This window comes from Equus asinus, chromosome 3 (assembly GCF_041296235.1).
Source record: "Equus asinus isolate D_3611 breed Donkey chromosome 3, EquAss-T2T_v2, whole genome shotgun sequence".
Lineage (NCBI taxonomy): Eukaryota > Metazoa > Chordata > Mammalia > Perissodactyla > Equidae > Equus > Equus asinus.
Genome location: NC_091792.1, coordinates 105,500,265 through 105,512,501, shown reverse-complemented (window position 1 = coordinate 105,512,501; position 12,237 = coordinate 105,500,265).

The window sequence follows — 12,237 nt, the reverse complement described above, 5'->3', positions numbered from 1 at the left end:
TTCTCTGAAACCCGAGACTTCTAAGTGTTGCACTTTTTTTCTGTCTTCTTCTCCCCGATGTCCCCCAGTACATAGTCATATATTCTAGTTGTGAGTGTCTCTGGTTGTGCTATGTGGGATGCCACCTCAGCGTGGCCTGATGAGCGGTGCCATGTCTGTGCCCAGGATCCGAACTGGCGAAACCCTGGGCCGCTGAACTGGAACGTGTGAACTTAACCACTCGGCCACAGGGCCGGCCCCCAAGTGTTGCTCTTTAATCCAGGTAAGTATTAACAGACTGAAAAGAAGTACATATTAATTTTGTTTCAACAGAAGCTGCCCAGAACATTTTATAGCCTGTTAGTGAAAATGATTTTTGTTTGTAGAATATGATAAAATTTATTGAGTACTTAGTCTATTCAAGGCACCACAATAACTATGTTATATGTTAATGTTTTCAAATCACTGAAGCAGATTAGCTATTTTCACCCTTCAGGACTTTGAGAGGCTAAGTAACCTTTTCTAGATTGTAAGTTACAGCGCTGGAGGACTTGAGTCCAAATCTGTTTGATGGAGTCATGGACACTATTGGTAGGAAAGGCCGTAAACCTCCAACCAGCAGTAAAAATTCCTGTCGCATAAGTAATCTCAATTTCTCTCTCATCTCATGCACACAGACAAACACACACACCCCTTACAAAATAATAAAGGAACTTAATTAGAAGCTAACACCCATCTTATTGACTGATTTAACTGGCTGTTAACTCCCGCTGGTTTTGCCAAAAGGTTAGATGGATATTTGGGAATCTTTGTCAGGAGTGCAGAATTTAATGTTAAGGCAAATGTTGCATAAAACTAGATGAGCATGGGAGGGACAAATTTATATTTTCTTTAAAAAAAATTAAACAGGTATATCATTTTCTATGCAATTAAATGCATTGTGTTTCTGTATTTCAGAATAAGACTCTTCTTAGGAGGCTCATGTACTATGATTATCGCAATCTCCAAAGTTATCCCTCAGAATGTGCATTTGGTTCAGTGAAAATCCCCACTGTTCATATCTCAGTCAGTAATTAAAGGACCAATCTATAAATCCAAATTTTCATATGTCTAGAATAGTGTTAACTACTCATTAAGCAGCAGTTGGTAGATAGCATTCAATTTCCATTCAAATGTAAAACATTATCTCAATTTCTTTTTAGTTGTTATTCTCAATTTTTACTATGAGTTACATTTATAATGCTTCATATTTCTCCTGAGCTCATATCAAAGAAACTTCAATAATAAGTGCCTTCTGTGTACTTGAAATAGAGCAAAATACTTTTCTTGAATATTTTTTGTGTAATGCTGGATGAAATTTGCTGAAAGTGAATTTTTATTATCTACCTTGACCACTGATTGCTATTGAATCTACGCCTAAGGGTTTCTTCCACTCCACATACACCCAGTGGTTAAAATTGATTAAAGTCAGGATGATGAAAACAGGAAAATGTAAAAGTAGGTAGAAAAACTGAATACTTGATTTCACTGTAATTTTATTATTCTTTTTGTGTTTTAACTTTTTCTTTTTTGGGGGGGTGAGGAAGATTGGCCCTGAGCTAACATCTGTGCCACTCTTCCTCTATTTTGTGTGTGGGATGCCACCACAGCATGGCTTGATGAGCAGTGTGTAGGTCCATGCTTGGGATCTGAACCCATGAACCCTGCCAGAACAGAGCATGCAAACTTAACCACTATACCCCCAGGCTGACCCTTTAACTTTATTTTTAAAAACTAGTATGTATTATAAAAATTTTGGAAAAACATAAGCAAAGATAAGAATAAATATATTACTATATATATAATATCTCTACAATACAGAAATGATTATTGATTACACAATAGTTTTTAGCCTCCATTTTTCTTTTAATCACATATGCAGATCATTTTTACAAAAATAGTCACAAGCATGGACAACAGTTAATTGGCGAGAACAGTACTTATCTACTCCACTTCTTTTCTGAGTGAAGATAAAAGTGTACCCTTTTGAACCAGTAAGTGCTGTTCACCAAATTTTGGTTCTCCTCACTTCTGAGCATACGGACATATTTCATTTTCTGTTTATCTATCGTCAGATGAGTCATATGCGAGAAAGTTCTGGACAATTAGTTGTGGTCAGAAGTGATATACGCTATTATGGAGTCAGAGCATTTATTTGTAAATGGGCAATGCTCCAGAGGTCCTTTCCCAAGCAGCACAGCAAACAATAGCATTCAAAACGCTGGCTGTTCCATTGCTTTGAGTCTGTGATTAATCAAAATGAGCAGAGCCCTCTCCTGACCAGCAAAGGACGTATATCATGACCAAGAAATAAGTCTGTTATCCTAAGCCATTAGGATTTTGAGGTTTGTTACCATAGTGTAACTCACCATATCATGACTAATACACATCTCAATTCTCATCTGCCACTAAATGACTTCAACTTATCTTCATGAAAGGAGGAAATGCGAGCCAAAGAGTATAGAAAATAGTAGGAGACATTTGGGTTAAAACATGCAAATTTTATGAAAAATTATTTTTAAGACAAATTTCTCTGTTTTAAAAAATATGCTGTGAGTTAGTAACAAATCAAAGTTCAGTAAGAAATTTCCCCGTGTTTTATCAGAACTATATACTGATAATATCTCCATAGCAATGGAAAATCTAGGAAATGAGGGCTGTTCTCTTGCAAATGATAAAATAACGAGTTCCTAAATATTTCCCTAAGAACAGGCAGGGTTGTAGAGATAGAGAAAATTTAAAAAGCCAAAAGGTAAATAACGTTAATAAACTATTCTCAAAATTGACAGAGAAAAAAGACAGAAGGTATCCATTACAAATATCAGGAAGAAAAAGAGAAATAACCACAAAATCTATAGAATTTAAATTAATATAAACAGTTATTATAAAATATTTTTTTTGCCAATAAATTTAAATAAAATAGAAAAGTCCCCAAATATGTATAAGGTCATACAAGTTATCAAAACTCACACAAGAAGAAATATAAAATATGAGCTTTCTATTATTCAAAAAATAAATCTAAAATTAAAAACTTTCCCCAAAATAACATTCAAAGGTCATATTGAGAATTATAGCAAACATTTAAGGAAGAAATAATATTCAATCATACGCAAAGCTTTCCCTCTGACATCGAGAATAGGAAAGAAAGTTTGCCATCACCCTTTCTATTTAGTAATGCACTGAAGATCTAACCAGAGCGGCAAGTCAAGAAAATGAAATAAAAGGAATACTGTACACAAAGGAAGAAATAAAACTATCAGTATTTGAAGAAGATATAATTTGATACATAGAAAACAAAAGAATCTACACATATTTTTATATAGGTATTCTTAGAATGAGTTTAGTAAGCTTGCTTGGTACAAGGTCAACATGCAAGAAATCCATTGTACTTTCACATGTCACCAACAAATGTTTAGAAAACAGAAATGTATTACAATATCTTTAAAAATGTCAATTTCCTACTACTTGAGAGAAGGATGACCTATATAAATTGATAGACATTTATGGATTGGAATATTCAATAATCTAAATATGTTAGTCTCCTGAAATTGAACAATGGATTCACTGTAGTCCCAATCAAAATGCTAGTAGAAGATACAGCAGAACTGGAAAGGGAACTCAACAAGAAGGTTTTGGTACAATTAGAGTGTGTGGAGTCAATGAGTTCAAGGACCACAGACGACTTACCAAGACATTATGGAAAAAGACAAAATAAGGAGACGACTCTGCAGAATGTTTTCATTCTTACCATTATAAGGGTGGAACTAACAAGAAACACAGTTGGAGTGTGAAGTTTGATCTAATGGATTAGAAGGGACAATTCAATGACCTTGTCTTTAGAATTAATTTTCATAATAAATGTTGAATGTAAAAATGAAATTGTCATTTGAGATAAGTGCAGATGTCCAACGATATCCCCCTTGGAGGAAGATCTGGGGAGGTTCATGGGAAGAATTTATGTAATAAAGGATGAGGTAATTAAGAGAAGATTTTTAGTTAAGAATAAAAGGATTGGGGCAGGCCCTATGGCCGAGTGGTTCAAGTTCTGCGCTCTCTGCTTCAGTGGCCCAAGGTTTACGGGTTCAGATCCTGGGCGCGGACATACTCCACTCATTAGCCATGCTGTGGAGGCATCCCACATACAAAGAATAAAGGAAGATTGCCACAGATGTGAGCTCAGGGTGAATCTTCCTCACCAAAAAAAAAAAAAAAGAAGAAGAAGAAGAAGAAGAAGAAAAGAATCAAATTGAGTTAAAATGAGCCCAGGCTCTTGAAAGGCTATTACTTACTATATTGCAAACTTGTTTCATCATTTGCAAATTTTAGACATAGTGTAGAAAAGAGATTAAATATTTACTTATCCACTTTGCCTCCTCTGTGCTGTCTGATACATTGTTTCATGGAAAGAAATCTTAAATCATTTAAAATAAAATTTGACTTTTATCATGTTAAGTAGTTTTCTAAACTTAATAAAACATCAATCTTTTATGGATCATGCTTTTGGTGTTGTATCCAAGGAATCTTTTGTAAGACAAAGTCACAAAAATTTTCTCCTATGTTTTCTTCAAAAACTTTAAAAATTTTAACTTCTGTATTTAGGTCTATGGTCCATTTTGAGTTACTATTTATATTTGGTGCTAGATATCAAAGTGCATTTTTTTTCTTATTTATTGAGGTGACATTGGTTTATAACATTGCATAAATTTCAGGCGTATATCATTATATTTTGATTTCTGTGTAGACTACATCATACTCACCACCCAAAGACTAATTACCATCTGTCACCATACACGTGTGCCCTATCACCCCTTTACCCTCTTCCCTCCATCTTCCCCCTCTAGTAACCACCAATCTATTCTCTGTCTCTATGTATTTGTTTGCTGTTGTTATCTTGTATTTATGGGTGAAAGCATATGTTATTTGACTTTCTCTGCCTGACTTATTTTACTTAGCATAATATCCTCAAGGGCCATCCATATTGTTGCAAATGGCAAGATTTCATCTTCTTTTGTGGCTGAGTAGTATTCCATCATATCATACCACATCTTCTTTATCCACTCATTCATTGATGGGCACTTAGGTTGTTTCCAAGTCTTGGCTATTGTGAATAGTGCTGCAGTGAACATAGAGGGGAATATATCTTTACACAATCATGTTTTCCTGTTCTTTGGGTAAATACCCAGAAGGAGTAGAGCATTGATATAGTGCTTTTTTTTCTTTTGCATAAAGTTATCTAATTTTTCCAGCACCATTTGTTAAAAAGAACATTATTTCTCCACAGAATTTACTTTGTACTTTTGTCAAAGGTCAGTTTGCCACGGAATTGTGGGTTTATTTCTTTGTTCTCTTTCATGATCTACTTGTGTGTCATTACACTAATACCACATTGTCTCAATTGCTGTAGCTTTATAATGTCTTGAAATCAAACAGTATTAGTCCTCCAGCTTTGATCTTTTTTCGGAGTTGGTTTGGCCCTATTATGTCCTTTGCATTTCCATATGAATTTTAGAGTCAATTTGTCATTTTCTATCAAAAAAGTACTTGCTGGGGATTTCTGATTAGGATTGAGCTGACTTTGTAGATAAATTTAGGAACAATTGACATCTTCAAAAAATTTACTCATGAACACAGCGTATCTCTCCATTTAGATATTTTAAAATTTCTTTTTAACATTTTGTGGTTTTGATGTGCATATATTATACATCTTTTATTAGATTTATTCCTAAGTATTTCATATGTCTTGATGTTATTACAGATGATATTTTAAATTTTCAGTTTCAAATTATTTATTGGTAGTGAATAGAAATAAAATGGAATTTTGAATATAATTACTTCCTGCCTTTATACATGTCAATTAGCTATAGTAACTTATTTGTGGATGCCATTGAATTTTCTATGTATACAATCATGTTGTCCATAAATAAAGAGAGTTTTACTTCTTTCTTTCCAATATGAGTATCTTTCTCTTTTCTTTGTCTTGCTTAATTGCACTGGCCAGATCTTCTATTACAGTGTTCAATAGAACTTGCCTTGTTCCTGATATTAGGGGCAAAAATTCAATCTGTAACATTAACCGTTAAATTAAGTGATGGCAATTTTTCATGTTGAGAAATTTCCCTTGTGTTCCTAGTTTGCTGAGAATTTTTAATCATCAGGAACGGGTAATGGATTTTGTCAAATACCTTTTTCTTCTGCTGTTAAGATGATTATATGGTTTTTCTTTTACAATTTGTGTATATGACAATCTATGTTGATTGATTTTCAATGTTAAACCATTCTTTGGATAAATCTTGTTAGGTTATTTGGATGTATTCTCTCTTTATATATTGATGGGTTTGACTTGCTAAATGTTATTAAAATTTTTTGAATTTACGGTCATGATGGATATTACTGTATAGTTTTCTTGTAATTACTTTGTCTAATTTTGGTACAAGCGTTATTAAAGCCAGCCTCATAGAATGAGTTGGGAATATTACCTCCTCTTTAACTTTTTGGAAGAGTTTTTGTAGAATTGATATTACTTCTTTCTTAAATATTTGGTAGAATTCACCATTGAAGCCCTCTGAAGTTTTCTTTCTTTTCTAAGTACTAATTTGATTTCTTTTAGAGATGTAGGGCTATTTGGGTTATCTGTTTCTTCTTGTTTAAGCTTTGGTAGTTTACGTCTTTCAAGGAATTTTCCCATTTCATCTAAGTTGTCAAATTTATTGGCATAAAGTTTTTCATGTTAGTTTTTTATTACGTCTAACACCTGTAGAACATAGTGATGTCATCACTCTCATTCTTGATATTGGTGATTTTTTGTCTTTCTTTTTTCTTATTACTCTGGTTAGAGGTTTATGAATTTTATTGATCCTATAAGCCAGCATATGATTTTATTGATTTTCTCTATTTTTCCTCTCTTAAATTTCATAGATTACTGCTCTTATTTTCTTTTTTCTGCTTACTTTGGGTTTAATTTGCTTTTGCTTTCTAAGTTTTTTAAGATTGAAGCTTTTACTGTTGATTTTTAGATCTTTCTCCTTTTCTAATAATATAAGGATATAATGCAATAATTTTCCCTCTGAGCACTGGTTTCAGAGTATCTGCCAACTTCTATTAGACTTAAAAAAAAAAATTTGGACCTGTCCAAAATATATTTTATTTTCTCCTCTGATTTCTTCTTTGATTTGTGGGTTATTTAATTAAACTTGCTTAATTTCTAAATATTGGGGCATTTTCCAAATACATTCTTTATTGATTTCTAGTTTAATTCTTTGCATTTAAGAACATTATAATTTCAATACTTTGAAACATTGAGAATTATTGTATGACTTAGAATATGGTTTATCTTAGTAAATGTTTTGTGTATAGTTGAAAATAATGTGTGTTCTGCTGTTATTGAATGGAGTGTTCTATTACTATCAATTAGATTAGGCTAGTTGATAGTATCATTCAAGAAAATAAGATGAGAATTCTGTTGTCATTCTTATGTTTGTTTCTGTGTAAATAATAAGCTTTTTCCCTTTGGATGCTTTCAGGATTTTCAGTTGTCACGGTTTTCCAGCAATTTATGATGTGCCTTACAGTGATTTTCTTTAAGTCTATTCTGCTTATGGTTTGTTGGCAATTTTTGACCAGTGGGTTTACTCTTTTCATAAAGTTTGAAACATTTTTGGCAATTATTTCTTCAAATATTCATCCTGTCCCTCTATCTTCTCTCCTACTGGAAGTCCATTTGTGTGTATATTATTCTGTTTGATGTCCTCAAACATGTTGCTGGGCCTTGTCCATTTTCTCTGTCTTTTTTCTCATGCTGCATCCTGGATGGTTTCTGTTGCTACACAATCAAGTTCAGTGATATTTTTTACTTTCTAATATGTTGTTAATTCCGTACAATGTATTTCTTATTTCAGATATTTTATTTATTTCTTGAAGTTCCATTTGTGTCTTTTAAAAATATTTTCCATTTCTTTCCTTATTATGATCATATTTTCCTCCACCTTCCTAAATATATGAAGTATATTCATAACAGATTTTTCAATGTCCTCTTTTTATTATTTTTCTTTTTCTTTTTTAGTCATAAAGGATAAGTATCAACTTAAAGATTGGGGTAGAGATGAGGGTCAAGTGTCCTACCAATGATCTCTCATTGTGGTTTGATTTGCATTTCTCTTATGATTAGTGATGTTAAGCATCTTTTCAGATACCTATTGGCTATTTGTATGTCTTCTTTGTAGAAATGTCTGTTCAATTTCTTCCCCATTTTAATAGGGTTATTAGTTTCTTTACTATCAACTTGTACAAGTTCCTTATATATTTTGGATATTAATCCCTTATCAGATATGTGGTTTGCAAATGTTTTCTCCTATTCCGTTGGCTGCCTTTTCACTCTGTTGTTTCCATTACTGTGTAGAAGCTTTTTGTTTGGTATAGTACCACTTGTGCATTTTTGCTTTTGTCATTTGTGCTTTTTGTGTCATATCCAAGAAATCATTCCCAAGACCAATGACATGAAAATTTTCCTTTATGTTTTCTTCTAGATTTATAGTTTCAAAGATTATCTTTAAATCTTTATTCTATTTTGAGTTGATTTTTGTGTGTGGTGTTATAAAGGTTCACTTTCATTCTTCTGCATGTGAAGATCCTGTTTTCCCAGACTATTTATTGAAGAGACAATTCTTTCCCCATGGTGTGTTCTCAGCACCCTTGTTGAAGATCAGTTGACCATGCATGCATGGGTATATTTCTGGGCTCTCTGTTCTGTTCCATTGGTTTTTATGCTGGTACCATACTGTTTTAATTACTATAGTTTTGTAATGTTTTAAAATCAGGAAGTATGAGGTATCTAGCTTTGTTCTTCTTTCTCAGATTGTTTTGACTATTCAGAGTCCTTTGTAGTTCTATCTGAATTTTAGGATTTCTTTTTTTCTATTTTGTAAAAAATATCCTTGGGATTTTGATAGGGATTGCATTGAATCTGCAGATTGCTTTGGGTAATATAAAATTTTAACAATATTCAGTCTTCCAATCAATGAGTTCAAGATGTCATTCCATTTATTTGTGTCTTTAATTTCTTTCATCAATGTTTTGAAGTTTTCACTGTACAAGTCTTTTATCTCCTTGGTTAAATTTATTCTGAAATATTTTATTCTTTTTGATGCTATTATAAATGGAATTGTTTTCTGAATTTTCCTTTTGGATTGTTTGCTGTTAGTCTATAGACATGCAACTGATTTGTTTTTGTTTTCTTTTGAGGAAGATTAGCCCTGAGCTAACATCTGTGCCCATCTTCCTCTATTTTATATGTGGGACGCCTGCCACAGCATGGCTTGCCAAGCAGTATGTAGGTCCACATCTGGGATCTGAACTGCCAAACCCTGGGCCACTGAGCGGAATGTGTGAACTTAACCGGTGCACCACAGGACTGGCCCCAGAAATGAAACTGATTTTTGTATGTTGATTTTCTGTCCTGCCACTTGACTGAACTTATTTATTAAGTTCTAATAGTTGTGTTTTTTTTTTTTGTGGAATGCTTAGGTTTTCCTACATTTAAGATTATATCTCTGTGGACAGAGATAACTTTACTGCTTCTTTCCAATTTGGATGCCTTTTATATCTTTTTCTTGCCTAATTTGACATTGCTTTGACATATAATCATATGATCATTTTTTCTATAAGTTTGTTTTATTGTATTTTACAAAGATATTGATCTTGAGAGATTAAAAATTGAATAAACTAGTCTTTCACCGTAGATGGTTTAAGAGGTACTTATCTCTGTCAATTAATATGAAACTAATAATCTTATTTTGAAATAAATTGTGAATAAATTCATATTACAGTTTTTTTTGGAAAAATTGTATTGCTCTAGAATTACATCATATTCTACTCTCAAATCCCGTTTTTAGAGAGCACTTCATCAAAGCAGTCCTCCTTTGACCTACATAGATATTTGGATTCTAGAAGTTCTGGTGATATGGCCAACATTTTATGTTTAAATATTCATATTTAACTTTACACTGGTGATTATAATATTGAAGACTTAAAGGACCATGTTAAAGAGGGAAACTAAAATGAATCTACTATCACGAAGCTTCCTTTTTTCACTGAATTGTTTGGCCAAAACACTTAAACAACATAATTATATTGTCTCACCTTTAGCGCACATTTTTCTTTTCCATTTTTGCATTTCTGATGTAAAGATGCACACTCTGGCTGATGTTAAAGAAAAGTCTCCAGGCACGTGGCAGAGGAGTTCATAGTGACATAGTTGTCATTGCCTGTATAATATGAACCAATTGTCACCTTAGTAATTAGCATTAAATTTCTGTCATATTTTTCTTAAATGTGAACCTCTAATTCTTACTTGAAATGTGTTTGAGAATTATTCTCTGGGGCAGAGTCATGAAAAATTATTGTGTATAAAAAGATTGCTTGTCAGAAAGTGCAATTAAAGACAGTGAAACTTATCTATCATTAAAGAAACCCCAGTTTTCTGTATTAAATTATTCAATATGCCTTGAAATTACACTGTCAGTTTGAATAGTACTAAAAAGGGAGCACAAACAGCAAAAGCGGTGTTTCAAAGGTTGTTCAGAAGAATTGTTTGGAACTATGCTACCTCAAGTAGCCAGTCCACAACTGGTTGTTACTGGTTTGTAAAACTATGAGGAGTCTTCACTAAAATTAAATCAAGACACTGCTTGGTTCATCAAGAGTCTTGCTATGAAAAAACAATGTAGGGGCTGGCCCTGTGGCTGGGTGGTTAAGTTTGTGCGCTCCCCTTCAGCAGCCCAGGATTTTGCCAGTCCGGATCCTGGGCGTGCACCTAGCACCACTCGTCAAGCCATGCTGAGGTGGCATCCCACATCGCAGAACTAGAAGGACCCACAACTAGAATATACAGCTATGTACTGGGGGGTTTTGGGGAGAAGAAGAAGAAAAAAAAGAAGATTGGCTACAGGTGTTAGCTCAGGGCCAATCTTTAAAACAACAACAACTACAACAAAATGTACTTAGGGCTATAGATGATTTACATCAGGTAATTGCTTGTTGATATTGGTAGAACTTATCAACAGATCCAGACTCTTTTTTCCTTCTTTACTATCCTTACCGTGTGAGCCTTTTGTACTCATACTGTCACATAAGGTCAAAGGATGTTTACAATCAAGTCAGTACAATGCAGAACCGGCTGCATCTGTCCTTTTTGTAAGGAAAGTAAAAGTTTCCCAGAAGCCTCCTACAGATATTCTCTTAGTTCTTACTGGACAGAACCTTGAAACATGGCATACCGAGCTGCAAGAGTAGATGAGAAATCTAAGATATGGCAGAGGTAAAGGTTTTCAGGATTGGAATAATACAAAGATAAGCCAGGTTATGCTAAATTAGCTACAACTCCAAACTCTCAATGGTTTGTCATAAGTTTATTTGTTGCTTACACAAAATTTGCGAGTCCATGTGATTACCCAGAATAGCTCACTTCCACGTGGTGACTTCCTGGTCCAGACGGCTCTGATTTTATCGCTAATGGCTAGAGGATAACTCTCTAATGTGCTTATGCTTTACTGCTTTACTGCTCTTCTTAGCTGCTTTGCGTGCTTACCAAAATCTGTGTGCTTGTACCCAAATCTGTTTATGCCACTTATATTTTAATGTATCTGGCAACTTAATTAAAATCCTATATAAGCTGATAATATATGAACACAAAAAGAGAGGGTTATTTTATTGAAGCTCCATTGAATGCTTTGGGAAGAAGTGATAAGGGAGTCACTAAAAATTGCTCTAAATTAGGTAAAGAGACTAAAGAAATCTAGAAGGATTCTGAACTCAGGTTGTTTATAGGTGTCTTTAATTTGTTGTTCCACTTTTAAAAAACTGAAATCAGAAATTACAGGCAATATATCATGAGGTTAGACTATTCAAGAAAGGTAAATTGACATGGGTCTCCAATCAGAGAAATTATGCTTAAGAAAATTACTGTGGGCTTGTATCTAAAGACGAGGACCTCTATTGTATTTGTGAAATATCCATCACAATTCACAGTTATGACCTTTTTCATTGAATATTTATTTTTCTATGTTATTTAGTCTGTACTGATTTTGGTGGGTTTCATAATGGAGTGGAGTAGAAATAGCTTTCACCCACCAATGTTAACTGAATCCCTTGCTGCATTTTAAAGGAGTTTTTCAAAAAAACAAATGTCAAATTGACTCTGATACCTAATTTGCTTTCCTCTAAGAG